We start from the raw sequence: 27,832 nt of genomic DNA, 5'->3' as shown, positions 1-27,832 counted from the left end.
CTGGCGCTGCGGGCGGCGGAGAAGGAGTCGCGCAGGTATATAAAGGCGGGCTGGAGCTCTTCGCCGCACCTGAGAGAGAGACACACACACAGAGAGACGCGTCTGAGCGAAGAGAAGGGGCTGCCACCCGCAAGGCTCTGCAGACAGACCCGCGTCGCTTTCTCGCTCCGTGAGGATTCCTCCCAGCTGAGCTGCCTTACAGGAATGGGCTGCCCCATCCTTCTTCCTCCCCAAGATCTCCTCCTTGGCCTCGTGTAAGTCTTTGGAAGCTCAGCAACGCGTCGCGCGTGTTTTTTCTTTCTTTCTTAAAGAGTTCCTGAGACTGGGTTTCTTGAGTTGGAAGCGACTCCAAAGGACATCCAGTCCAGCCCCATTCTAAGCCAGGCAGGGATCATAGAATCAAAGAGTTGGAAGAGACCTCATGGGCCATCCAGTCCAACCCCGATGCACAATCAAAGCATCATCCAGCCTTTGCTTGGGAGCCTCCAAAGAAGGAGACTCACTCCAGCGCACTCTGAGCGCCCTTCCAGAATATCAAGGCAAAAATCCCGACAATATCTGCTTGGAACCGGGGACCCTTCCACACAGCCCTATATCCCGGAATATCAAGACAGGAAATCCCACAATATCTGCTTTGAACTAGAAAACATGGCAGTGTGGACTCGGATAGCCCAGTTCAAAGCAGATATGGTGGGATTTCCTGCCTTGATATCCTGGTTTATATGTCTGAGTGGAAGGGCCCTGGGTTATCCAAGTCCACACTCAGATATCATGGGATTTTCTGCCTTGATATTCTAGGATGCAGGGCTTTGTGGAAGGACCCTCTGAGCGCCCTTCCACACAACCCTATAACCTAGAATATCAAGACAAAAATCCCACTATATCTGCTTTGAACTGGAGACCCTTCCACACAGCACTATTTTCCAGAATGTCAAGGCAGAAAATTATCTGAGTGTGGGTTCAGATAACCCAATTCAAAGTAGATAATATGGGATTTTCTGCCTTGATATTCTGGGATATAGGGTTGTGTGGAAGGGCCCTGAGTTATCTGAGTCCACACTCAGATATTGTGGGATTTTTCTGCCTTGACAAGTCAAAAATCCCACAATATCTGCCTTGAACTGGGGGGCCTTCCACACAGCACTATTTTCCAGAATATCAAGGCAGAAAACCCCACATTATCTGAGTGTGGACTCAGATAACCCAATTCAAAGCAGATAATGTTAGCTGGTCTGAGTCCCTCTAGGGAGGTAGAGAAGATCGGGATAGAAAAGTTTTAAATAATGAATAAAAAATAAATTTTCTGCCTTGAAATTCTGGGATATAGGACTGCGTGGAAGGACCCCTTGAGCACCCTTCCACACAGCCCTATAACCCAGAATATCAAGGCAAAAATCCCACAATATCTGCTTTGAACTGGGTTATCTGAGTCCACACTGCCATAGATTCCAGTTCAAAGCAGATAATGTGGGATTTTATCAGCTGTGCAGAAGGGACCCGAGACAGCATATTCTGCTGCTGAGTTTATCTCAATGCCAGATAGTTTTTCCAAACGTTTAGGTGGAGTCTCTTCTCTTGGAATTTCAATCTGTTACTTTTGCTTGCTCAAAGGCTCAGGGAAAGTTCCCAAAGGGGTTCACAAATGGCCCTTCCACACAGCCCTATATCCCAGAATATCAAGGCAGGAAATCCCACAATATCTGCTTTGAACTGGGTTATCTGAGGGCCTTTCCACACAGCCCTATATCCCAGAATATCAAGGCAGGACATCCCACATTATCTAGTGTGGATAACCCAGTTCAAAACAGATATTGTGGGATTTTCTGCCTTGCTATTCTGAGATATAGGGCTGTGTGGAAGGCCCCTAAGGTCCCAAATCCACCTTTGGATGGGGCTTCTGAGACTGAGAGTTCACAAAAAGGAACTTTCCAAACTTGAGGAGGAGCCTACCTGAGAAGAACCCTCCTCTTTTATGTAACCCAGTTCAGAATATTCCTTTACCGATACAAGGCTAGTAAGGACGGGAGGTTGCGGTGGTTTTTTTTTCTTCCTGCCATTTTTCAAATTGACATTTTGAACAGAAAAAAACACAAAGAAAGCAACAATACTTGCACATACGTTAATATGCATAAACATACTTGAACAAACATTATATAACTAACTTATCATCATACATCTTCACTCTAATTACATGTCACTCTTAAACAGAAACATGCATACATGCCTTAGTTTAAAAGACAATTAATGGCATTCATTCATTACTTCATTTTTAACTGCCTTTCTCCCAACATAGGGACTCAAGGCAGCTGTTGTGATTTTGAGTTGCCGTGAGTTTTCTGGGTTGTATGGTCATTTTCTAGAAGCATTCTCTCCTGACATTTCACCCACATCTATTACAGGCATCCTCAGAGGTTGTGAGGTCTGTTAGAAACTAGGCAAGTGGGGTTTATATACTGTATTTGTGGAAGGTCCAGGTTTGGAGAAAGAAAGAACTCTTGTCTGTTGGAAGCAAGTGCGAATGTTGCAATTAGCCAGGTTAATTAGCATTGAATAGCCTGGCAGCTTCAAAGCCTGTCTGCTTCCTGCCTGGGGGCATTTTTTGTTGGGAGGTGTTAGCTGGCCCTGATTGATTCTTCTCTTGAATTTCCCTGTTTCTGAATGTTGTTCTTTATTTACTGCCTTGATTTTAAATAGTAAATAAAGTGCCAGCGAATGCCTCCCAACAAAGGATTCACTCAGGCAAGAAGCAGCCAGACTTTGAATCTACAAGGCCATTTGCAACATTCACACTTGCCTCAAACAGAAAAGAATTCTTTCTCTCAACCTGGACTTTTCACAGATATATAAATCCTATTTGCCTATTTATCAAAAGATCTCACAACCTCTGAGGATACCTATCATAAATGTGGGTGAAATGTCAGGAGAGAATGCTTCTGGAATATGGCCATACAGACTGGAAAACTCACAACAACCCAGTGACTCCGGCCATGAAAGTCTTCAACAACACAGTGTTGTCATTTTATTTGTAGTTCAACATTTTTTTCTCTGCCTATTTATTTATTTGTTTTTGTTTCTTACTTTTTACTTTAATGAATGAACAGCCAACCATTAATGGCTATAAGCATGTGTATAAAGTATTTTTCTTTCCTATATAGATAGATAGGTAGATGTATAGATAGAAAAGTTTTCATTCTTGTCAGCCTTTCATTCTTGTCAGCCTGGTAACATCTATTCTGATTAGAATCCAAAAGTTCTGATTGCTTCCTCTTTCCTGGTCCTACTTTTTCACCTCTTTCTCTCTTGATTGACAGGTCCTTGGAGGTGGATTGCCCTAAAGGAAGAGGAAAGTCTCTTGGCGTTGAGGGATTCTCTCTGTCCTTTCCATCCTCCAAATCCAAGCCTACTGGGTTCAGTGGTTCTTAACAGTTCAACAGTTCTGTAGCATAATTGTGAAATGTTTAGGACCACTTGATCCGGCGGGCCCAGGCAACACGTGCTGGAAAGGACGCAAAGAAGAGAAGAAGATAAGGCACAAAAGGTCTGGTGACTTTGTTGAAATTCCAGGAGAGAATTAGTTTGGGACAAGACCCTCAGTTGGAGGCTGCTTGAGATGACACAGGCTCCTTCTACACTGCTATATAAAATCCAGATTATCTGCTTTGAACTGGATTATATGGCAGTGTAGACTCATATAATCCAGTTCAAAACAGATGATGTGGATTATCTGCTTTGATAATCTGGGTTATATGTCAGTGTAGAAGGGGCCTTAGTGGGACATCTGGCCCCCAGAAATGTTCTTAAAATGGGGATGCTCAACAATGTTGTATGTTTGATATAATAGGTTGCGTTAAATTTAATTGTAATTGCTAAGTTATAATTTGCTTTTATATGCTGTATAGCTTCAATTTTCATTATGTGTATATTAGCTGTCATGTTCAGGCATTGAATGTTTGCCTTTTTGTGATTGTAATCTGCCCTCCAGGGAGATAGGGCGGAATATAAATTATATATATGTGTGTGTGTGAGTGTGTATATGTGTATATATATATAATTGTTATTAATTATATTATTATTATTATCATCATCATCATCATCGGCAAAAGGGTTGGTACTTGTTTTGCCTACTTTCCGATACTTGCAGTAGGAAGGCAAATTACTTTCCACATTTGTTATCACTAAAACATACTTAAATATGAAGGTTGTGCCCCAGGCATGGGCAAACTTCGGCCCTCCAGGTGTTTTGGACTCCGGTAGCCTCTCAGGAATTGTGGGAGTTGACGTCCAAAACACTCGAAGGGCCAAAGTTTGCCCATGCCTGCTCTACCCTGGAAACTAAGCATGGTCTGAGCTGTTTAGTACTTTGACAAGAGATCACCAAGGAATACCAGTTGCTTTAGGGTTGTATTTCAAAGAAAGGCAATGGCAAAACCCTTCTGAGCCTAAGAAAATACTAAGAAAACACATTCATGAGATTGCAAGACATCAACAGGTAACTTGAAGGCATGTGCATTTACGCAAGCACACAAATCTTGTATGGATAGAAGTGCTTTCCAAGTAGTGTTGCCAGGTTTTCAAAACAGAAATAAGAAACACTCGAAATGGTTGATATGCAGGGCTGACAGCAAAGTAAAAACTATTGACTAGTTTTTCCTCTATCTAAATATCAAATGGATGCATTGATTTCAGTGAACCCAGCCATGCGTTTCTCTGTAAAATTGACATAATAATAATAATAATAATAATAATAATAAACACTTATTTATATTCCACTGTATCTCCCCCAAGGGGACTCAGAGCGGGTCACAACATACACAGATAGGCAAATATTCAATGCTTTTTAATACAATGGAATAACAATGACATACAAATACACAGAAAAAAGGTAAAGGTTTCCCCCTTCATCTCTGGCTTTCTGGAGGTTGTGCTCAACTCTGGCCATAAGGAGGTGCTCTTGTTGAGGATCTTGTTGTCTGTAGATAACTCCCAGTCATGTTTTACTGGCATGGCTGCATGGACACCTTCATTACCTTCCCATTAAAGTGGTGCCCATTGATCTACTCACATTTGCAACTGCTAGGTTGGCAGGAGCTAGGGCTAACAGAGGGAGCTCACCCTGACTCACGGCTTTGAACTGGTAACCTTTAGGTCAGCAGATTCAGTAAATATGGTTTTTTGTGATTTGGAAAGAAGTTTTAATGTGCTTAAAGTCAGTAGGAATCTCTCCTATCCCTGCAGTAAAAGGAATGATTCTGATCAAAGCTAAAGTTCATTTTCAGCACAGTGAAAAAGAGTAAAGTAATCATTCTTACTACTTTTTTTAAAAAAGCAAAAGCTGACATTATTAACATGTCTTGTAGCATTGCCACATGTTAATAATGTCAGCTTTTGCTTTTTAAAATTAAAAGTAGTCAGAAAGAATGATTACTTTACATATCACTTTTACATAAAGCCTGTTTTGTGCCATTTCTTGATCTATTTTTTTAAATCCATGCATAAATTCACACTGAAGCACATAATCTGTTTTCTCAATGGATTTTCTCTTGAAACGAAAATTTTGCAAACTATTTTGATATCTGTTTTTGAACCAAGATATATAAGGTTGGATCCACACTGCTTTATATCCCAGGATCTGATCCCAGGTTATTTGCTTACGCCAGATTATCTGACAGTGTAGACTCATACAATCCAATTCAAAGCAGATAGTCTGGGATCAGATCCTGGGATATAGAGGAGTGTAGATCCTGACCCAGAGATTTATCTCTGAGAGATAGAGCTGATCAGTTCATATTAAAACTTGAGATAGCAAGGATTTCTAAAAGTTAATTATTGTAATGCTTAAGATTATTTCAATAAAGCAATCCTGACTTATTCATTAAGTAATTTGAATATACTGCCTGATTATTTATTTTCAAAATGTACATACATATTTGTAAAAGTAATATCAATGTTTAAAGTGTTGTCGAAGGCTGGAATCACTGGGTTGCTGTAATTTTTCCGGGCTGTATGGCCATGTTCCAGAAGCATTCTCTTCTGATGTTTTGCCTGCATCTATGGCAGACATCCTGAGAGGTTGTGAGGTTTGTTGGAAAGTGGGGTTTATATATCTGTGAAATGTCCATGGTGGCAAGTGGGGTTTATATATCTGTGAAATGTCCAGGGTGGGAGAATATCAATTTTGTCTCTTTCAAGAGTTACATGTCACCTACACACCAGCCAGTAGTGAAAATACATGTCTTGCGGGTTGATTAATGTGCACTTCCTATATAGCAGAGGTGCCATGGAACCCTTGTAGGGAATTGCAAAGATGCAAATCAGGGCATGGGCAGGAGCATTGCAATGTGCATTGGCTCTTCTGATGTGCATTCCCTTGCTGATGTCCGGATTTGCATCAGGAGTGTCTGATATTTTATCAGTCCCTATGCACAACATTCATTTACTGGCTCCCTTATGTAGTAACGACATGGCAGCTGACTGCACTCATTGTAAAACTGTCCAGTTCTGTTTTCTGGAGATGTCAATATATTTGTTAAAATATGGCACAAGCGATCAAGATTTAAGAGCTTTCAGGAGTTCATGAAGGTTAAAGAAACACATACCCTATATACTCATGTAGATGTTTAGAAACTGTTAGCAAAAATGCCAACTCATTGTGGATACTGTGCCTTGACTCTTATCACAGAAAGAGCCTTTCTGTTCTCCAAGTAGAGTGGGAAAGGCAAGAACTTAATCAATTCCAAGAGAATCTAAAAGAAACATCAGTACTATCTACTGTCTGTGATGTGATGCCACCTCTGACCTTTTTAACTGCCTAAAGGTAAAGGTAAAGGCTTTCCCCTGACATTAAATCCAGTCATGACCAACTCTAGGGGTTGGTGCCATTTCTAAGCCAAAGAGCCAACACTGTCCATAGACTCCTCCAAAGTCATGTGGTCAGCATGACTACATGGAGCACCGTTACCTTTCTGCTGGAGTGGTACCTATTCTACTCACATTTGCATGTTTTGAACTGCTAGGTATGCAGAAGCTGGGGCTGACAGCGGAAGCTCACACAGCTCCCCAGATTCGAACCTGTGATCTTTCAGTCAACAAGTTTAGCACCTTAGCGGTTTAACCCACTGCACCACCGGGGGCTCCATTTTAAATGCCTAGGCAGGGAAATGGGGATAATTGCCAAGGCTGGCTGACCCCCTTGAGTCAGCACTGGTGCTTTCTGTGGAATGGCATTCAACTTGCCCTTGGGTTAAATAAAAATCTATAATTTTGGCCTCCAAACCTACTCTCAACTTATATATGATGCCTACAAATACATGATTATATGTATGGTATATATATTTGTTGTTTTTGAAGTATATCTTCAAGTTGTTGTCAACATCTGGTGGCAATAAGGTAAACTTACCATGGGTTTCTTTGAGTGAAAGTATATGATTTGCCCAAGGTCACCTAGGGGGTTTCCGTGGCCAAATGGGGGAATTGAAGCCTGGCCTCTAGAGTCATAATCCAGTCCTCAACACTATACTTGTTGGAAATCAGTGCTCAGCAGTGTCTAGATTTAAGGGCTCATGCTCTTAAATGCATTATTTGGCAAACCAAACCAAACAACGAACAAATCCCCTGCAAGCAACACCCCAAAACAAAGATAAAAGAGTTGGGCAGTCACATGCAACAGTCTGATCACGAAAATCAGCAACAACCCACACTTATAACATGCGTGGCCCTGTACCAGCCAGCCCAAGGGCTCTGTCTGTTGAACACGTTGCTTGGAACAGGTAATGCAACCTTGCTGTCTCAAACCCCGAAACAGGTTAGGTGAGGTTAAAGATGGCATAATGAGTTGAATTTCGCTGGGAGTCACCACAGGGTAGCCCTCCAGCAGTATTTCCCAAGCTCCCTGGCAGGCCAAAACAAGCCTGACAAAACTGGGGAAAACACAGATGCGTTTCGTCTAGGGCTTGGCCGAGAGGGAAACGTGTATGTTATCGTTCTCGACAGCTTCTTAATTGTCCCTAATGAACATGGAAATGATTTAGCCTGGGAAAAAAGATGAGCTGCCAGCCCACTTTTAAGACTCACATTGTCTGAGTCTGTCTTTTGTACAGCTCCTGCCTTTGAACAACTCCTGCCTCAATTAACTAATTAATCAAGTGCTTGAGGTCTTCAAGAATGAGGGGGAAAAGAAGAGGTTTCAAAAATGAATAAAAACACATCCCTGATCACAGGTTTACAGTTTACCAGACATAACATGACGGGGTAGAGGGAAGGGTTGGGAAAGTACCTGCTTTCACCTAATTGTAAACATTATCTGGTGCACTGAAGAGAGCGGGTGGTCTGACTATCATTGTCCCCTAAAGCAACCAAGTAGAATGGGTGCTGCTAGTAGCATGCAAAGTATTGATACAGGTTGAGTCAGATTATGGCATGTCGAGAACCTAAACAGTGCTGAGATTTTGGGTGCATCTATACCAGGCATGGGCAAACCTCAGCCCTCTAGATATTTTGGACTTCAACTCACACAATTCCTAACAGTGGCTGTTAGGAATTGTGGGAGTTGCTGTCCAAAACACCTCGAGGGCCCAAGTTTGCCCATACCTGATCTATACTGTAGAATTAATGCCACATGTCTCAAGCTATGGAATGGAGCCCCTGGTGGCGCCATGGGTTAAACCCTTGTGCCGGCAGGACTGAAGACCAACAGGTCAGAGGTTCGACTCTGGGGAGAGTGAGGATGAGCTCCCTCTGTCAGCTCCAGCTCCCCATGCAGGGACATGAGAGAAGCCTCCCACAAGGATGGTAAACATCAAACATCTGGGTGTCTCCTGGACATCTTTGCAGATGGCCAATTCTCTCACACCAGAAGATTCTTGCAGTTTCTCAAGTTGTTCCTGATATGAAAAAGTGCTATGGAATCATGGGACCTGCAGTTAGAGAAAGTCTTTAGCCTTCTCTACCAAAAAGTGCTGGTGCCTCACCAAATGACAAATCCACAAATTTAACTGCCATGGCAGTTAAAGTGGTATCAAACTGCATTAAGTCTACAGTGAGTAGATGCATCCTGTTTATTACACATGCAAAACATAACTCTCCACATACAAAATAGTATGAACTTAAGGTATGCAATGAAACAGTATGGATTGCATCCCAGGCTGCAGTTGTCCAAAGAGAGGCAAGAGGAACGAGGTTCCTCTAATCTGTGACAGTGTCCTTGGCTTCATCTACATTGTAGAATGAATACAGTTTTACACCACTTGAACTGCCATGGCTCAGTGCTATGGAATCATAGGAGTTGTAGTTTTACAAGGTCTCTAGCCTTTTCTGCTGAAGCATGCTGATGCCTCACCAAACTATACATCCCATGTTTTCAAGGCATTGAGCTACAGCAGTTAAAGTTGTGTCAAACTGCATTCATTCAACAGTGTGGGTGCACCCCTAATTGGCGTCCCACTGTCTGGAGATATACAGCCTGGGATGGGATATAATCTCTGTTGCTTTGTTCTTTCCTCCTAAGCGATTGAATGGCTGCCACAGTTCCCATGAGGCTTGACAGCTGCCAGAGGAGAAGATTGTAGATGTTGCACATGGGATTAGTGAATAACTCTTTGCTTACTATCCCACAAAAGACACACAACTGAGATCCTATATTAAGGGTGACAGATCGTACCTTTGCACACATGGAGTTACATGCAGTTACACAACAGTCTCGTTAGTGAATTGTGGTGTTGCACAATCAAATATTCATTCATATCAATGTGTGTTAATATGCAACCCACATGTGCATCCCGCACAATATGTGAGCATGTAAAATAGTACTACAGGTTTTTGAGGTCAAAATTTTGACTTACATTTCTAGACTTATACATGAATATATAGAGAGAATAACAGTTATAATTTTGTAAATCTAGTTTACACACTTGTAATTCTGATACAATGTTTTGGCTTAGTGTATCTATATGAACAGGTCAAACTTTCCCTGCACTTGAGTTTCATATTAAGCAACATTTAGCGATTGCACAAATCTTTTATTCCCAAGGTGTCTTTATCACAATCCGTAGGAATGTTTCCAAAGAGTTTCCTATTTTCTGCCGCACCATGCTGTGAAAATGCTGGGATGAAGTCCAATTTAGAATTGGGATGTAAAGCACAGATCTTATTTTTAATCATCTGATTTCCAGGACTGCCAACCATGTGGTTAAATGCCTTCATATGCAATTGCTATCTGGTGCTTTCTCTGACTTTCTGAGCAGGATGACATTTTGCTATTTTTCAAGGCCTTTGCATTCTAACAACATATGAACTGTTTTCCTGGATGAAACCAAGGCAAATGCATGCTGTAATCGGGGATTTGTAAGAGTTTAAGAATAGGCAAGAAACAAATTTCTGCTCAGCATCAGTGAAATTACAGTAGGCCCTCCACTTTTGCAGAAGTTATGGGCACAGAAGCGGTAGAAAAGTGGAAAAACGGAATTTAAAATAATAATAATCATTTATTTTATTATTTTTTACCATTGTTATATCCCACCTTTCTCACTCCAGAGGGGACTCAAGGCTGCCTTACAACACCAACAAAATTATTATTATTATTATTATTATTATTATTATTATTATTATTATTTTACAGACACAAAAACACATGTCACAGCAAACAAGATATATATGCTGGATTTCGTATCACAAAATCACAAGTCGAACACCTCCCAATCATAGAATCATAGAATCAAAGAGTTGGAAGAGACCTCATGGGCCATCCAGTCCAACCCCCTGCCAAGAAGCAGGAATATTGCATTCAAATCACCCCTGACAGATGGCCATCCAGCCTCTGTTTAAAAGCTTCCAAAGAAGGAGCCTCCACCACACTCCGGGGCAGAGAGTTCCACTGCTGAACGGCTCTCACAGTCAGGAAGTTCTTCCTTGTGTTCAGATGGAATCTCCTCTCTTGTAGTTTGAAGCCATTGTTCCGCATCCTAGTCTCCAGGGAAGCAGAAAACAAGCTTGCTCCCTCCTCCCTGTGGCTTCCTCTCACATATTTATACATGGCTATCATATCTCCTCTCAGCCTTCTCTTCTTCAGGCTAAATATGCCCAGCTCCTTAAGCTGCTCCTCATAGGGCTTGTTCTCCAGACCCTTGATCATTTTAGTCGCCCTCCTCTGGACACATTCCAGCTTGTCAATATCTCTCTTGAATTGTGGTGCTGAGAATTGGACACAATATTCCAGGTGTGGTCTAACCAAGGCGGACTAGAGGGGTAGCATTACTTCTCTGTCGTCTAGGACTATGTGATGTATTTTTGAATAATGCGCATAGATCCAAGTAAGGTGGCCTTTTGCAGTTGACAGATCATGATTTTGTCAATGTTTATTGTTTCCAAATGCCAGCTGAGATCTTTTGGCATGGCAGCCAGTATGCCGATGACCATTGGGACCACCTGTACTAGTTTATGCCAGAAACGTTGCAGTTCAATTTTGAGGTCCTGATAAAGGCTGAGTTTTTCCTGTTGTTTTTCCTCAATGCAACTGTCACCTGGTATGGCAACATCAATAATCCAAACTTTTTTCTTTTTCACAAACGTGATGTCTGGTACATTGTGTTCCAAAACTTTGTCAGTCTGGATTTGAAATCCCACAGTATTTTTGTGTGTTCATTTTCTACTACCTTTGCAAGTTTATAATCCCACCAGTTCTTTACTACTTGCAGGTGGTACTTGTGATATTATTATTATTATTATTATTATTATTATTATTATTATTATTGGAAACATAATAATAATAGTAATAATAACAATATACAACTTTATTTATATCTCGCCCCATCTCTCCAAGGGACTTGTGGAAGCTCACAACATAAATAATACAATAAAGTGTAATACAGTAAAATACATAGAATGGAATAAACTAATAACACAACCAATCAATATAAAACACAAGATACAACACAAACAAGTAAACAAAATTAACAATAAACATTATAAAACATTAGTTTAAAAACACAAAAGTTACTATGAGCTAAAGGGGCCTGCTACCCCAAATGAGGTATACCCATATTGTAGAGATTGACTAGTCATTGTTACAAGCCTGCTTAAACAGCCACATCTTTAGTTCCCTCCTAAATGTTGCAAGAGTGGATGCTTGTCTAATCTCCCTGGGGAGGGCGTTCCAGAGCCAGGGGGCCACTACTGAGTAGGCTCTCTCCTTTGTCCCCACCAACCTCGCTTGCGATGGAGGCGGGATCAAGAGGAGGGCCTCCCCAGCATATCATAAGGCCCGAACAGGTTCATTCAGGGGATATGGCTGCGTAAATAGGCAGGATCTGAGCCGTGCAGAGCTTGAAAGCAAATAGGCAATCAATGAAGCTGCTTCAAGGGGGGGGGGGGGAGTGTTGTATGATCTCTAATACTCACCTCAGTCAGTAGCCTGGCTGCTAATCTTTGTACTAGTTGAAGTTTCTGAGCCGTCTTCAGAGGAGCCGTACATAGAGTGCATTGCAGTAATTCATATGAGATGTAACTAAGGCATGGACCATCATGGCCAGATCTGGCTGTTTGAGGTACGGTTGCAGCTGACACACAAGCTTTAATTGTGCAAAAGCTCTCCCGGCCATTGCTGACACCTGAGCTTCAAGCATCAGCGCTGAGTCCAGGAGGACCTCCAGACTGTGGACCTGTGTCCTCAGGGGGAGTGTAACCCTTTGAGCACAGGTTGCCACCTTATACCCCGATCGGCCTCATGACTGACCAGGAGAACCTCCGTCTTGTCTGGATTCAGCTTCAGTTCGTTAGCCCTTATCCAGGCAATCAGATAAAGCTGTTTAGAGAAGCAAGATGTGGAAGGGACGCTCAGCTGTCAGTAGACTGTTTAGAGAGGGGAGGTTGTCTTCCTTCATATTGTGTGCTGGTTGTTTCCTCTGCTAGCAGTACACTGGGGTGACAAACCAAAGATACACTGAATATAGTCGAGTATAAGCCTAGTTCCCCAGTTTTCCCATCTCACCCAATGCCCCCTTGTTTTTATCCTTGCATTTGGTCCCTCCCACTTCATTTATTCCTTATCCTTAATTTTCATTTTATTTTATTCCTGGTGTTTTTATCCCACTGTGTTTTTCTTTTATTGTTGTATTTATTGTTTTTACTGCTTGGACTTTTTTATTATTATTTATTGTATGTATTTTATTTTCTTATTGTATTTGCTGGGCTTCGCCTTATGTTAGCCGCCCCGAGTCCCTGAGGGCAGATGGTGGCTGGGTATAAGTAAAGTTTAATAGTAATAATAATAACAATAATAGCTTTTCAGCCCTTTTTTAGACTGAAAAAGCCCTCCTTGGCTTATACTCAGGTGAGGGTCCTGGCGGGAAGCCGTGGAGCTGAAAGGAGGGCTCTCCACACAACAACCCAGCTTTCCTTCCTCTCCTCCTCTCTCAGGGCCAGTCTTTCCCACTTTTCCTTATTCATATACACACAGCATTTCCCCCAAAATGTATAGTTGAAATAAACTATGGTGATTATTGGAAGAATAAGCACATTTACATTAAAGAAAGTTAGACTAATGATTTAATCAGAATTGGACAGTCTTATTTTAAATGACAGTTTTATGTAAATATTCAAAAACAATTAACCTACTGATGCCTCAATTCATGTAATTTTATTGGTATCTATTTTTAGTTTTGAAATTTACCAGTAGCTGCTGCATTTCCCACCCTTGGCTTATACTCGAGTTAATAAGTTTTCCCAGTTTTTTTGTTGTAAAGTTAGGTGCCTCGGGTTATATTTGAGTCAGCTTATACTCAAGTATATAATGTACTATAACTATTATGTGAGGATTACAAAAATACAAATTTTGCCACCCAAAACTGGGGATGCAGCTATTAAGTGGTGGTGACTATTATGGGATGAAATACAGTATACACGCACTGTATCGTTTTGAATTATGATATTCCAGTAAAATAAGAAGTCTCCAGATGATGTGAGAAAGCAATGTTAAGAGCCCAAAAGGTACTAAAATTAGAAATAATTCTATGACATTTTTATGACAGCACCATGTGCAGAAATTTTTCTTTCCTTTCCCATTTCCAGTTTAAGCTTCACAGTATCATAAAGTAGCTCTGGAGTCTTGGGGTTGACAAGAAGAGATAAATCTGGAAACAATGTTTAGTTATCATATTTCATTCACTGGACAGCTTAGGAAAGTGGGAAAGGGGTGAGGATGTCCACCGGCATTTCCACACAAAGGTTGAGATCCTACATTCGGGTTGTGTACCATGAATCTCCACATGTTATAGGCCAGTAAGTGTGGTCTTATGTGCACATATATTTATTTTAGGTCAGGGCTGAAGGAATGATCCGTGTATCTGTGAACCCAATTTACATAGTTTCACTCACCCATGTTCCAAAAAATAAATAAATATCCACCTCCTTAAGTGTTTGCGGGACTTTCTAGGGCCTCATCTACACTGCCATATTATCCAGTTTCTGAATCCAGATTAACTGCTTTCAACTGGATTATATGTTAGCGTAGAGTCATATAATCCAGTTCAAAGAAGATAATTTTGATGGAGAAACTGAATTTTATGACAGTGTAGATCCAGCCTAGGATATCCATTGCTATTCTATGGCATGCTTCTGGTTCAAACATAAAACAGAACTGGAAGACCTAGAGAAGACTACAAATGGAATTGTTTGTGGCTTCTCTAAATTCTCCAGTGCTATTCCTTTCTAGGCTTCTGGCATATAGTACTTGGCAGTATCAGAGTATCAGTCTTTAGATGCATCTTGAGTCAAAATCATAAACGAAACATCCGTCAACCAACTTTGTTAGGGTTTAAGCAATGATTTGGTAACAACGGCAATAACAATTGTAACTTTGTAATTGTTGTATTGTTAAGATGTTGTTGTAATTGCCTTTTTGTAAATTGCCTTTTATATGTGTTGTACACCGCCATGAGTCGCCCTAAAGGGCTGAGAATGGCGGTTAACAAATGCATCAAATAAATAAATAATAAATAAATAAACAATTATCATAACTGTATGACAGTTTACCTAAGTAGTCCAGCCAGCCGAAATCAATGATGCTGGAGCATTAGGGAGTGGGGTGATGAGAGAATGCTTTACAAGCAACTGAAGTCATGGCATTCTCCTTATGACACAAGCACTTCATAAATTCCCACGGTGAACCAAACCCTGCAATAATCTGCATTTGCTTTAAAATTTGTATTAATCTATGCCAAGCAAATAAGCACCCTGCAGAGACTCAGAGGGTAATACAATGCATTCTGTGGTGGGTCCCATACAAGTGAATCAGTGCATCTACTTTGGGACTGAGCCAAGAGCTATCCTAGATACTGAACCTGTTTAGGTAACAGAGGATATCATAATGGATAGCTCCTATTGTCTGACTTAAATGGAAACCACCAACGTCCATTTATAGTTGTGCTACTTGTTATCAAAGAGGAATGTGAGTAGAGCCATACTATCACTGGCTCTGTGGTATGTGGCTCTGTGGTCTGTGGCTCTGTGATCTTCTTGATCATCTTCATTTCTCGTCTTCCCTCCTCCTCCTTTTACAGTATTGGTTATTTTCTGAGCAATGGCATTCTAGAGACGTTAATCCTGACTGAGAATGTGGGTGCTCTCATTTTCCCAGTGACATGTATAACTCATTAATCTGCGATATATATACATATCTTTGGAAGCTCTTCTCTTAAGTCATATCAGGATTTCACAAGGTGTCTGAGATTCTTATGATTCAACTCTTAGCCCAATAAAAACTCATTCCACCACATCCAGCTAGTGTCAATGAAACACTGGCTGATGCCCATGCCTGTAATTTTCTACGATTAATATCCTGACACCCCATTAATTTTGTTTTCTGAGATATCAGTTTAATATTATGACTATGACTCCATGAGGCTGTAAAGAAGTTTCCTTCAGGAATTATTGGCCCATGAAAAACATTGCATTACACTTCAACCCTGCACACTTCTCATCTCCATGTACTTACCACTGGCCTTGCAAACTTCCTTCTTCCAATACTGATGAAGAAGAGCTTGCTGATTTGGCAAAAGCACCTCAGAGTATTCCTAGTATAAGAAAATCCTATGAAAATGCATGGCATTGCCATACATTGGCAGCCAACTTGAAGGCACACACAGAGAGGTTTACACCATTATGCCACAAGTTGTGATCTTATGTCAGTATTTCTCAACCTGAGGGTCAGGACTACTGGAGGGGGTCACGAGGGGATTACAGAGGGGTCACCAAAGAGCATCAGAAAACATATATTTCTGTTGGTCTTAGGACCCCCTAGGCAGAGAAGGCTGAAGATCTCTCCACCTGTCTTTCTCCTCCTTTTTGGAAACAAAGGGAGAGCTGTTTCTGAGGTTCCAAGCAGAGAGGGGAGAGCAGACATGCTCTCCCCTAAATCACTGTTATTTCCTCCCAAATCCCTCCAGTATTTTCTGTTAGTCATGGGGATTTTGCGTGGGAAGTTTGGCCCAATTCTATCATCTGTGAGGTTCAGAATGCTCTTTGATTGTAGGTGAAATATCACTCCCAGCAATTATAACTTCCAAATTTCAAGGTCTATTTCCCCCAAACTCCATTGGTGTTCACATATTGAATATTAGTGCCAAGTTTGGTCTAGATCCATCATTGTTTGAGTCCACAGTGCTCTCTGGATGGAGGTGAACTACAACTCCAAAGTTCAAGGTCAATGCCCACCAACCCTTCCAGTATAGTCTGTTGGTCATGGAAGTTCTGTGTGCCAAGTTTGGTTCAGTTCCATCGTTGGTGGAGTTCAGAATGCTCTTTGTCTGTAGGTGAACTATAAATCCCAGCAATTACAATTCCCAAATGCCAAAATCAACTCTCCCCCTCAATCCCACCAGTATTCAAATTTGGGCATATTGGGCATTTGTGCCAAATTTGGTCCAGTGAAAATACATCCTGCATACCAGATATTTACATTACAACTCATAAGACTAGCAAAATTACAGTTATGAAGTAGCAACGAATATAATTTTATGGTTGGGGTCACCACAAATGAGGAACTGTATTAAGGGGTCACGGCATTAGGAAGATTGAGAAAGACTGTCTTATGTTTCTATCAATGTTGTCTCCAATTACATTAAACTGTGTTGTTTTTGCTGTGTTATATACTCTCTCTCTTTCTGTTTCTCTTTCTTTCATTGTCTGTTTCTTGAAAATCTCTTTGTCACATTGTGACTCAAATCTTTTGGGTAGTGTCAGCTGGAGTACACTCACAAGTTCAATTATGTAAGTATTGACTCACCACTCAACAATTGATTCAATGAGGCTATTTTAGCTGGCAGGATCAAGGGACCTATATTCTTAGTTTTCTCACCCTGACCAAGATAGTATATTGAGGCGGCAGAGTGTAGACCCATATATTACAACTCAATGCAGTTAAACTATGTTATATGGGTCTACCCCAAGCTCTCCAGATGTTTTGGACTTCAGCTCGCAGAATTATTGACCATTGAACAAGCTGGCCAAAACACTTGGCAGGCCACAGGTTGTGCAGGCCTAGTCTATACTGACCATATAACTAAGTTCCAAACTGTATTATATGGCAGTGCAGATGCAGCCATAGTTATATGAAGGTTGTGCACAAAGTTACCTCAAAATAGAATTCTGATATGAAACCAAATGAATAATCAAATATACAGTGTACAAACTCCACCTGGATGTACAATGCACACTACTCCAAAGTTCAAAAGTTACACCCCTCCATATTTATAGTAAAGGTAAAGGTTTTCCCCTGATATTGTCCAGTCGTGTCTGACTCTGGGGGTTGGTACTCATCTCTATTTCTAAACCGAAGAGCCAGCATTGTCCGTAGACATCTCCAAGGTCATGAGCCTGGCATGACTGCATGGAGTGCCTTTACTTTCCCGCCAGAGTGGGACCTGTTGATCTACTCACATTTGCATGTTTTCGAACTGCTAGGTTGGCAGAAGCTGGGGCTGACAGCGGGAGCTCACCCCACTCCCTGGATTTGAACCTGCGACCTTTCAGTCAACAAGTTCAGCAGCTCAGTGGTTTAGCCCACTGCACCACTGGGGGGCTCCTATATCTATACCAAAAAGTATTACGGTACAACACCCATATCTATGGATTGATAATTGCAATTGCATTTATCCATATCCAACAAAATATGTCCTCTCTGGGCATTTTCTAGGTCCTGCAATGTGTACTATTCTTGGGTTAGAAGCCCTTCACTTCAATTGTATTTGCTATTACCTACAGTTCAATTGGATTTGCTATTATCCACACAAAGTTTGGGAAGTTATCCCTGGGGGTACAGAGTATCATGCTGTATGTAAGCACATAGACCTTCTAAAATTAAGCTATAGATCTAAAAGTTTTCTTTCTTGGTGCTAGGTATCTATTACTAATGGTTGAAATCTCAAGATATTTGTGTAAATCCAATATACCTGTAGATACCGTAAGAAAATTTATGAGGTGGGAAAGAACGTAAATGTGAAAAATTTAAATTAAAAAATGTCAAAAAGAAAAGGAAAGCGCATAGGGAGGAAAATGTCACGTTAATTTTTGACTTTGTAGCGCCACCTACTGTAGGGAAAGCCAGATGTGGTGCTTACATAGAGATAAATGACATTTTGGTTTAGCATTGCCATGGGTCCACTTTGAACTCTCCCCTGCATGGGTTTCCATATTAATACATGCTTCCATATTAAAAGGAATAATAGGGAAAAATAAACTCCCTTCTGATGACTCCTTGACTGTTACTTGAAGCAAAATGCAGTTTTTACCAGTCAGGTGTATTTTTTAATGTCCGCTTTCTTTTATTCTTCTCTGGAAAATGGAACGTTGGTGGACAGATAAAGATATTTAAAGATGGGCTTAAAGCCAACCTTAAAAACGGTGGCATAGACACTGAGAACTGGGAAGCGCTCTAGCTGGATGTCAGATGTGACCAGCAGTGCTATAGATTTTGAAGAGGCACAAATGGAGGGCAAAAATGAGAAACATGCCAAGAGGCAGGTGTGTCAAGCCAACCCTGACCAGAACCGCCTTCCACCTGGAAACCAATGCCCTCACTGTGGAAGAACATGTGGGTCAAGAATAGGGCTCTACAGTCACCTATGAACCTACACTTGGAAGGGCCAGACTGTGGCACAGCTAGCTTTTAGCCAGTTGCATTAAATCACTACTGACCAAAAGATCATGAGCTCGAAGTCAGCAGTGTACAGAAGAAAGAGGAAGTACTCAATCAAAGGACTCAGTATCACAAATGGACAGTGAAGCAGCAGCTCCCCCTGTGGCTGGAATCAAGTCAGAATTGAGCATACCTTATGGTGATCCCATTAGCTTCATATGGATCTCTAGAGCAAGGAATGCTCAGACATGGTTTTGCCAGTTCCTGCCTCTGAAATATAGCCTACAGGGCTTGGTATTCATTAGTGGTCTCTCATGCAGTTGGGGTCAACTGAGTTTCCAAGTTCCATTGGTATCCATTGTGTTTAGGGTTTGTTTGTTTTTTGCAAGTATACTCCACTTCTTCTGGTCTGACCCACTCAAACCCAACAGAAACATCCTTCACCTAGGATCCAATCACCAAAAGAATGGACTTCTCTCCAAACAGCTGATGCCTGATAAAGTGGGTGGGTGTGGGGTTTACAATTGTGGAAATAGCATTTATTTATTTATTTACTTTGCTTCTATACTGCTGTTCTCAGCCCGAAGGCAACTCACAGCGGTTCACAAGACACAGAACACAGCAGAATTCAAACACCAATATAAACAGTTAATAACCTAATCTAATACACAATTAATACACAATTACTATGATAACCATTCACTAGCGTCTCGTCACTAAAAACATGATCCAGGTTCGTCATCCATTGTTCCATTCCTATGTCATTATCAGTCTTGCACTAATTATTCGAATGCCTGCACAAATAACCAGGTCTTTACTTTTTTGCGGAAGACCATTAGAGATGGTGCTAATCTAATATCTGTGGGAAGGGCGTTCCACAGCCAGGGAGCCACCACCGAGAAGGTCCTGTCTCTCGTCCCCGCCAGCTGTGCTTGTGAAGCAGGCGGGATCGAGAGCAGGGCCTCCCCGGAAGATCTCAAAGTCCTGGTGGGTTCATAGGCCGAGATGCGGTCGGAAAGGTAGCTTGGGCCGGAAACGTTTAGGGCTTTAAAGGTCAACACCAGCACTTTGAATTGAGCCCGGTAGCAAGTCGGCAGCCAGTGGAGTTGGCGCAACAGGGGGGTTGTATGCTCCCTGCGTCCCGCTCCTGTTAGTATCATGGCTGCCGAGCGTTGGACTAGTTGAAGCTTCCGAGCTGTCTTCAAAGGCAACCCCACGTAGAGAGCGTTGCAGTAATCTAGGCGGGATGTAAACAGAGCGTGGACTACCGTGGCCAAGTCAGACTTCCCAAGGTACGGGCGCAGCTGGCACACATCATGACTAAGTAGCAATCATGAGTATAGAACAATTACCTGGATTTACTCTTCTGTTATTGTTTTCTATTCACAATTGTTAGTTAGCTGTGAATTTGACACTATTGCCATGCTTAGTATGCTTAGGTAAGTATCTGATGCAGAATTCCGATTTATATTTTTATATGTCTATACTTCTATGATGGTAAAGTAATGTAAAGTGGTGATTGTTACTCAAACTGCTGTTGATGTTGAAGCAATTTTAAAAATAGACTAAATCTTATTGATAGTCCTTGATTTATTTGTCCACTACTGATTCATCATTCAATTGATCTACTCCAGTAAGAATTGTCCAACAGGACTTCAGTATCCTGTAAAACAACAACAACAACAACAATGCACTTAAGGCCAGGATTGAAAAATCAGCTGATGATCCAAAATGCAGACTAGATTATTGATGCTGCCATATCGCATTGAGGAAAAACAACAGGAAAAACTCAGCGGTTATCAGGACCTCAAAATTGAACTGCAAAGGCTCTTGCATAAAGCAGTACAGGTGGTCCCAGTGCTCATGGGCACACTGGGTGCCATGCCAAAAGATCTCAGCCGACGTTTGGAAACAATAAACATTGACAAAATCATGATCTTTCAACTGCAAAGGTCACCTTACTTAGACCTGTGCGCATCATTCGAAAATATATTGCACAGTCCTAAATGCTTGGGAAGTGTTCGACTTGTGATGTTGTGATACGAAATCCAGCATATCTATCTTGATTGCTGTGTCATACTGTATTTTGTGTCATAGGTAAAAGTAAAGGCTGTCCCCTGATATTAAGTCCAGTCATGTCTGACTCTGGGGTGTGGTGCTCATCTCCATTTCTAAGCCGAAGAGCCAGTGTTGTCCATAGACACCTCCAAGGTCATGTGGCCAGCATGACTGCATGGAGTGCCGTTACCTTCCCGCCGGAGTGGTACCTATTGATCTACTCACATTTGCATGTTTTCTAACTGCTAGGTTGGCAGAAGCTAGGGCTGACAGCAGAAGCTCATGCTGCTCCCTGGAATCGAACCTGCAACCTTTTGGTCAACAAGCTCAGCAGCTCAGTGCTTTAACACACCGTGCCACTGGGGGCCCATATTTGTGTCATAATAATAATAATAATAATAATAATAATAATAATAAGTCTAGCCAGTGTATCGACATACATAGGTGGTACTATGAGTCTGAGATGCCTAAAGGCTGAGAAGGGCGGTATACAAATAAAGTAAGTAAATAAATAAATACTACTCAGTGCACATCAGTCCCATTGCACAATAGCCAGTTCACTGGCCTCTTGCTGAATATGGATGTTGTGAAAATGCTCAATTCTATTTCTCACAGACATATGTCCACTTAGGTAGATGCAAGGTCCCATAAGGAATTGTAGTCATTAAGGGGAAGGGAGAAAGATTAGAGGTAAAAAAGCCATGATTATTTATACATTTGCATTTTTTTTAAAAAAAGAGCTCTACAACTCTACAACTATACAATTTCCTAGCTGGCATGGGTGTGGATTTAGTTCAGACTGTGGGATTTTGACACCTGCCATCTCCCAAAGTATTTTTTTCAAGCTTTGCCAATGAGCTGCCTCAAAACTGGGAGATCATCAGGTATTTCCTACCCTCACATTTGATAGAAGAACAAAATGCAATGTACAGCTAAAATTTAGCTGCAGCTCGCATTATCTTTTGTGGCCAGTTCCGCAAACAGTCACCCCTATCAAGGATTCAAAGATATATTTCCCGTAATAATTTTGTCACACTATGATCTCTCTGGACCCCGAGGTCGATTGATTGCTGTGTCATTCAATTGCTGGCCTTGGTTTGGCGGAGGGGCCCATATCCCTCTGGTTCAATCGATTCTCACAAGGGCAGCAGCTGCAAGGAGATGCCTGGAAACCTGTGGAACTGTCCGAGGTACCAATAATTCCTCAGTGTTTAGTGAGAAGACAATGTGGATTTATGGATGTATTTTCTAAGAAAAACCAGTAGAGGGAACCTGTTAAACACAACCTGTCCTTCCCACTTCTGTTTTTTAAAAAACATACCAGCACAAATTACACTGTAATCATTTGTTCAGGGCAAGGTGTTAGTTATTTTACAGTCATAATCACACACCTATACATGGAAGCTCAGACATCCGCAAAGGTTGTCTCACCCACAAACCTGATCTGATTATTCAGTATGAAGTATACTATAATAAAAAAGAAGCCCAGAGAAAATGATCACATGCTGAGTTTTAAGCATGCAAGATTGCTCTGTGAATAATTAGTCTCACTCAAAATAAACACAAGAAGTAGTCAGGTGATCAGGTTTGCACGCATCACCAAATAAAACATCACATATACATTCTATCCCAAGCAATGCGTATCTCTGAATAAAATCAGATAAATAGAATTTTGAGCAACTATATGTCTATATATAGTTGAAACATTCACACCTGGCTCCAGCAGAAAAGAGTCCTTTGTCTCACCCTGGCCATTCCACAGATATATAAACCCTTTGTCCTAGTCCCAACAGACCTCACTACCTTTGAGGATGCTTGCCATAGATGCAGGCAAAACATCAGGAGAGAATGCCTCTAGACCATGGCCATACAGCCGGAAAAAACCCTCAATAACCCAACTATATATCTGTCTGTCATTTAACAGCCTTATATACTTATTTATTTAGAACATTTATACATCTCGATCCTCCGAAGAGGGACTCAGGATGGCTTCCAACAGGTAACTATTTGATGCCAACACAATATAATAACATAACATAAAATACAGTTAACATACATTAAAAACAGTTATAAATATACATTAAAATTAACCGGTTCAAATCATCATCCGAATCAGTTCAATTGTGGTCCACTAAAACCTTATCTTCACTAGTAAATCAGTCTATCCTGCAAACGCTTGATCCCATGGCCAGGATTTGAGTTTCTTCCAGAAGGTCAGGAAGGATGGAGCAGATCTAAACTCATTAGGGAGGGAGTTCCACAGCTGAGGGGCCACCACAGAGAAGGCCCTCTCTCTCGTCCCCACCAAACGTGATTGCGATGGTGGTGGGACCGAGAGCAGGGACTCCCCAGATGATCTTAAGGTATTGTCGAAGGCTTTCATGGCTTTCACTAGGTTCTTGTGAGTTTTTTCGGGCTGTAGGGCCATGTTCTAGAGGCATTTCTCCTGACGTTTTGCCTGCATCTATGGCAAGCATCCTCAGAGGTAGCGAGGTCTGTTGGAATTAGGACAATGGGTTTATATATCTCTGGAATGGCTGGGGTGGGGCAAAGAGCTCTTCTCTGCTGGAGCTAGGTGTGAATGTTTCAACTGACCACCTTCATTAGCATTCGAAGGCCTGGCTGAGCCTGGGAAAATCTTTTGTTGAGAGGTGTTAAGATGTGCCTGGTTGTTTCCTCTCTGCTGTTTTGCTGTTGTAATTTTAGAGTTTTTTAATACTGGTAGCCAGATTTTGTTCATTTTCATGGTCTCCTCCTTTCTGTTGAAATTGTCCACATGCTTGTGGATTTCAATGGCTTCTCTGTGTAGTCTGACATGGTTGTTGTTGGTGTGGTCCAGCATTTCTGTGTTCTCAAATAATATGCTGTGTTCAGGCTGGTTCATGAGGTGCTCTGCTATGGCTGACTTCTCTGGTTGAAGTAGTCTGCAGTGCCTTTCATGTTCCTTGATTCGTGTTTGGGCAATGCTGCATTTGGTGGTCCCTATGTAGACTTGTCCACAGCTGCATGGTATACGGTAGACTCCTGCAGAGGTGAGAGGATCCCTCTTGTCCTTTGCTGAATGTAGCATTTGCTGGATTTTCTTCATGGGTACTTGATGGTTTGTAAAGGGCGATATCTTTGAACTGGTAAACTGGGCTGGAACCATATAGGTTTTTATATCAGAGACAGCTGGGCCATGGAGTCATGAATATCTTGGAATAATCTATCTCTTAAGCCCCATCTACACTGTCATAGAAAATCCAGATTATCTGTTCGAACTGGATTATATAGCGGTGTATATAATCTAATTCAAAGCAGATAATGTGGATTATCTGCTTTAATAACCTGGATTATATAGCAGTGTAGTTTGCTTAAGAAATGAGTAGTATGAATGGAACAAGAACTGCTGGGTTTCAAGAGAAGTTACTTTTCTGTCATTATCTTGGATTGGTTTTAACACTTTGGATAGCTCTTTCAAAGTTCAAGACAAAAATCAGACTTGTATTTTAATGCCCTTTACTCTTGGTCCTCATGGGGTCAAGACGTAGTAGCTTTTGCCTGCACTGAAATTACTCAGTACTATCTTAACTGACAACAGAGTAACATCTGAGACAGAATGTAGGCCTGGAACCCTTAGCATCTCCAGCTCCTGTATGAAGGCACACACACACATACCAATATGTTTGCTCAAGGGTTTATGTGCCAGTGAATCATTCTGATATTTACTCTTGACTTTAACGTACCTACCAAAGTTGCTAAACTCATACATATCAGAATAGTTTCAGCATCTTGGATAGCTCATTCAAAGTTCAAGATGAAAACCAGAACAGATTCACCAGTCTACTGATGTGGAAGTCTCCGAACACCAGTGGGTTTGCTAATGGGCTGAGTCAAGGCTGGGAGATCAGCAGGGGGGTCCTGCCTAAGGGTTTGATATAGGAATAAAATGCAATGTACAGCACGGACTCAGCTGGTCTTCATGCTTCTTGCTCTGATGGATATGTAAACACCAATCCACGATGATGTAATTGATTGTCTGTAATAATCCCGTGCTCCTCTGGTCTGCATGAGTTAAAGCTCTATTATGTCTGTAAAATATTGCTTGAGTTCCATATATGTGGCTATGAAGAACATACATTAAAGAAAAATGTATTACCTTCTGTCTTGGAATCTAAGTTTAGTTTTAAGATTGGCATCTTAAAGTAGACACGGATATCTTGCGTCTAAGAGTAGTTGGGTGTGATGGTTTGAGTGTTGGAATAGGAGACCAGGTTTCAGATCCCATTCACCTACGGGAACCCACTGAGAGGCTTAGGGCAAGTCACACTCTCTCAATCTCAGAAGATGGCAATAATAAATTTCCTCTAAATAAATCTTGCTGGGAAAACATTAGGACAGTATCACTGTAATAGGCAGTAGGTAAAGGTTGTCCCCTGATATTAAGTCCAGTTATGTCAGTCTCTGGCGTTGGTGCTCATCTCCATTTCTAGGCTGAAAAGCCGACGTTGTCCATAGACACCTCCAAGGTCATGTGGCCAGCAAGACTGCATGGAGCACCGTTACCTTCCTGCCAAAGTGGTAACTATTGATCTACTCAACATTTGCATGTTTTCGGACTGCTAGGTTGGCAGAAGCTAGGGCTGACAGCGGAAGCTCACACCACTCCCCAGATTTGAACCTGCAACCTTTTGGTCAACATGCTCAGCAGCTGTTGGAAAGATAAAACAAAATGGACACTGACTAATTGGTATAACTATATAGTTAATATGTTAAATGTGGAAATAACAAATTGCAAATGGAATAATATAGATAAAACTGAAAAGGTAACAATAACTAAGAGAATGTGGAAACCAGTTAGGAATTATTTAGAGAATGTGCTAAGTTGTGGAGTAGAAAAATTAAGACTGAGACTGATACTTCAAATGTAACTTCTGTAGTTTGATGTATAAATTGCATGTACAAGGAGGGGAGGGTGGGAGTGGGAAAAAAACAATAAAACAACAGCAACAATAATAAAAAAACAAGCTCAGCAGCTCAGCAGTTTAACCCACTGTGCCACCGGGGGCTCCATAATTGGCAAGAGAGCAAGAAAGATTATTTATTTATTATTTACTGCATTTATATCCCGTCCTTACCCAGAAGGGGACTCAGGGCAGCTCACAAAACAGGCACAATTCGATGCCCTATAGTATATACATAGACAAGATAATACAACATATATTAAAACTAATAATGAAAACATATCAATCTTTAAAAAGTTAATTAAAAGGCATATTCCAGGAGCCATTCTGGTTGTCAATTTCATTGTTCCATAAACACTTACTGCACCGAGAATTATTGTCCAAAGGCTTGGTTTCATACCCATGTCTTCATTTTCTTTCTGAAGGTCAGGAGGGAGGGGGCTGACCTAATTTCACTGGGGAGGGAGTTCCGTAGCTGAGGGGGCATCACTGAGAAGACCATGTCTCTCATCCCAAACAGTCGCACCTGTGAGGAGGGTGGGATTGAGAGCAAGGCCTCCCTGGATAATCTTACCCTCCAATATGGTTCATAGAGGGAGATATATTCAGACAGGTAAGCTAGGCTGGAACAGTTTAGGGCCATATAAGCTAAAGGCAGCATTTTGAATTGTACTCGGCAGAAGACTGGCAGCCAGTGGAGCTGGTGTAACAGAGGGGGTTGTGTGTTCCTTGTATCCTGCTCCAGTAAGGAACTTGGTCACCACCTATTGGACTACTTGAAGCTTCCAAACAGTCTTCAAAGGCAACCCCACGTAGAGTGTGTTGCAGTAGTCTATTTGGGATTAAACAAAAGAATGAACTACCATGGCCAAGTCTGATTTCCCAAGGTACGGGCACAAATGGCACACAAGCTTTAATTGTGCAGAAGCTCTCCTGGCCAGTGCTAAAACCTGAGGTTTCAGGCTCAGGGATGAATCCAGAACTCCCAAGCTTCTAACCTGTGCCTTCAGAGGGAGTGTAATCCCATCGAGCACAGGCTGTAACTCTATGCCCTTTTGACCTTGCAACTGACTAGGAGTATCTCTGTCTTGTCTGGATTCAATTTCAATTTGTTCGCCCTCATCCAGGTCATCACAGTCACCAAGCACTAGTTCAGGACATGAACAGCTTCCTTAGTAGCAGGTGGAAAGGAGTGACAGAGTTGGACATCATCTGCATACAGATGATGTAGTGGGATCAAACTCATTCCAGATATTGTTTCCTTGGCTCCATCTTTTATTTAATTTGCCTTTCAAGTGTATTTAAGAGTCTTTGGTTTTGTATATATTGTGTATGTGTATGTATATATATATGGAGCCCCCGGTGGGACAGTGGATTAAACCGCTGAGCTGCTAAACTTGTTGACTGAAAGGTCGCAGGTTTGAATCCGGGGAGTGTCGTGCGCTCCTGCTGTCATCCCCAGTTTCTGCCAACCTAGCAGCTCAAAAACATGCAAATATGAGTAGATCAATAGGTACCGCTCCGGCAGGAAGGCAATGGAGCTCCGTGCAGTCATGCCAGCCACATGATCTTGGAGGTGTCTACAAACAATGTTGGCTCTTTGGCTTCGAAATGGAGATGAGCATCAACCTCCAGAGTCGGACACGACTGGACTTAATGTCAAGGAAAATCCTTTACCTTTAATCTATGTATATATTGTGTATGTGTG

This window comes from Anolis sagrei, chromosome 1, assembly GCF_037176765.1.
Source record: "Anolis sagrei isolate rAnoSag1 chromosome 1, rAnoSag1.mat, whole genome shotgun sequence".
NCBI lineage: Eukaryota > Metazoa > Chordata > Lepidosauria > Squamata > Dactyloidae > Anolis > Anolis sagrei.
This window is presented reverse-complemented; position numbering follows the sequence as displayed.